This window comes from Dasypus novemcinctus, chromosome 22, assembly GCF_030445035.2.
Source record: "Dasypus novemcinctus isolate mDasNov1 chromosome 22, mDasNov1.1.hap2, whole genome shotgun sequence".
NCBI classification, from domain to species: domain Eukaryota; kingdom Metazoa; phylum Chordata; class Mammalia; order Cingulata; family Dasypodidae; genus Dasypus; species Dasypus novemcinctus.
In genome coordinates this window covers 15,116,595-15,119,487 of record NC_080694.1, presented here as the reverse complement: position 1 = coordinate 15,119,487, position 2,893 = coordinate 15,116,595, and the positions used below count along the sequence as shown (strand labels likewise).

The following is a 2,893-nucleotide window of genomic DNA, read 5'->3' as shown; positions in this document are numbered from 1 at the left end:
AAGACTTCAACAAACCAAACAAAAAAGTGAAATTGAAACAGTCATCAAAATTATTCCCAAAATGACAGTGGTTGAAAGGGAAGGCCTAAGGACATTTATATTACCAGTTGCTAAAAAATGCAACATGGGACTATATAACATAGTGAAACCTCATGTAAAATATAAATATGGATGACATTGCATATATAAGACTTATTACAAAATACATATACAAATAAACTGGAGGGAAGGAAAGAATTGCAGCTATGTATGTCAGGGGAAGCATAGACAGATTGAGAGGTGATGAGTTTTGTTTGCTTCGTTGGTTGTTTTTTAGCATTAACATTATTATTGAAATAATGAAAATGCTCTGGGACTGATTGGCGTGATGAATGCACAACAGAATACCATTGATTGTACACTTTGGATGGACTGATACTTTATAAACATGAATCTATGAAATGAAAAGTCCAAGAAAAGATGGCTTCATAAGTGAATTCTACCAATCATTTAAAGATGATCTAATACAAATATTGCTCAAACTCTTCCAAAAAACAGAACAGGAAGAAATGCTCCCCAACTCATTCTATAAAGCTAGCATAGCCTTAATATCAAGACTAGGTAAAGATATTATTAAAAAAGAAAATTACAGCACATGTTCTTTAATGAAAATAGATGCAAAAACCCTGAAGAAAATACTTGCTAATGAAATCCAAAAACACCTGTAAAATATGATACACCATGATCAGGAGGGTTTTATACTGGGTATGAAAGGTGGTTTGACATAAGAAAATCAATCAATGTAATACATGACAACAATAAATTGAACAAGAATTAATGTATTATCATCTTATTTGGTGCAGAAAAGTCATTTGACAAAATACAGTACCTTTCCTTGTTAAAAACACTCCGAAAGGTAGAAATAGAAGAAAATTTTTCAACATGATATAGTGCATATGTCAAAAACCCACAGGTAACATTGTTCTCAATGGTGAAAGACTGAAAGAGTCTCCTCAAGAATACCCACTTTTCTCATTGTTATTCAATATGGTGCAAGAAGTTCTAGCTAGAGCAATTGTACAAGAAAAAAGAAGCAAATGTGAAGTAAGAAGTAAACTTTATTTGCTGTTGATATGATCCTATCATTAGACTATCCAAAAAAATCTCCACAGCAAAACTATTAGAACTTATAGACAATTCCAGCAAAGTGGTGGAATGCAAGATCTATATGCAAAAATCAATACCTTTTTATATACTATTAATGAGTAATCTGAGGAGGAAGCCAAAAAAATTTGATTTGCAATATTCACTGCTACTTGAACTGCGTGCTGCCCATGGCTGAGCAAATCTACTCCAGCTTGGGCTGGTCTCTCACTCCTACCCCTTGAGCCCAGTGGCCACCGGAATGCACCACCACCACCCATTGTGCGCAATCTCTTCAAGGATGCACCACCATGCCACAGCCAAAGGCCATGCACAGGCCTCTGTGCAGTGGCATAAGATAGGGACTCGATCCCGGGGGACCAGAAGGAAGCTACATGCTCCACCCTCCCTTAGGTCACCACCAGACGCAGCAGGAGGAGGAGGAGAGCAGTAGGCCTAAGAGCTCCATACCACTGCCACAGGACACATCTGAATCATTGCATCTTGAAGAGCATCTGTAGAAGTGGAAGAAGATGGGTTTGAAAACATTTACTCATAGTTCCTCTTCCCATAGCCAGGAAATGCTTGGAAAGCTAAATATGCTGCAAAACGATGGACATTTTGGTAGTATCAATATGTGTGTCCAGGACAAAATCTTCTGGGCACATAAGGTGGTCCTAGCAGCTTGCAGTGATTTCTTTTGCAACAAGCTTATGGGTCTAACCCAGGATGAGAAGAATGTGTTGGATTTACATCATGTGACAGTGACTGGCTTTCTACCCCTTTTAGAATATGTTTACACAGCCACTCTGTCATTTAACACAGAAAATATTACTGGTGTTCTAGCTGTCACCAGCTACACGTAAATATTTAAAGTTGCCAGCACCTATTCAGAGTTCATGAAATCAAGTATTTTATGGAATACACCCAACAGCCAACCAGAAAAGGGTCTAGATGCTGGACAAGAAAAAAATTCCAACTGCAATTTTACTCCTTGAGATGGAAGCATTTTTCTTTGTCTTCAGAGTGCAGTGTGGTAGAATCATTCCTCTTTGCCAAGAGTCCCGGAGAAAGTGTAAAAGCTAAAGAGTTATGTCTCCTGAAGGTCCTGGAAAGTGTAGTGAACAAGTTCTCCCCAACTACTGAATTCTTCACCTCCCTCCTCAGAAGGTATAAATCAACTAGCTGACTCTTCTTTAGCTTTTCCATGGACTTCTCCTTTTGGAGTTGATCAAATGATGCAGCCTGAAAAGGTTAAGTATGTGGAAAATACCCAGACTTTGAAATTTCCTGGCCCATCTGAGCCATGTAGAAGATTGGCTGATTACGTGACTTGTGAGAGCGCAATAATTAGTTTGCCTCTGGTATTAAGATGTCCATGTCTAAGTCAAAAGGTTAAGTGGTGAGGAAGTTCATGAGAAAGTGTCCCAGTCTATCAGTCATTTCATTGTTCACTGAGTGATTAGCAGACAATACCAGGAAGTGAGCAAGTTCAAGAGGACCTTCCCATTGGTCCACAGTCTTCCTCTATAGGTGGAATGTCTTCTGTGTTTTCCATGATACAATAAAGCCAATTCAGCAAATGTTTTGAAGTGCCAATTTTTAAAAAATGCTAACAGCATTACAATATTTTTTCCATTCACACATTGGGAAAGAAAATACAATTAAACAGCAGGTGATGGATCAAAAGCAGATGGTATGAATTGTGAATTATCTTTAAAGCAAAAGAACAAAAACACCAGTTTTTAAAAAAAGAACAGAAAACTACAAG

The 2,893-nt window shown here is 37.8% G+C and overlaps 1 pseudogene; it reads left to right on the top strand.

Moving 5' to 3' along the window:
- Positions 1 to 1,655: 1,655 nt before the first annotated feature.
- Positions 1,656 to 2,690, top strand: LOC101447963 (zinc finger and BTB domain-containing protein 44 pseudogene; annotated as a pseudogene).
- The last annotated feature ends 203 nt before the right edge of the window (positions 2,691 to 2,893 follow it).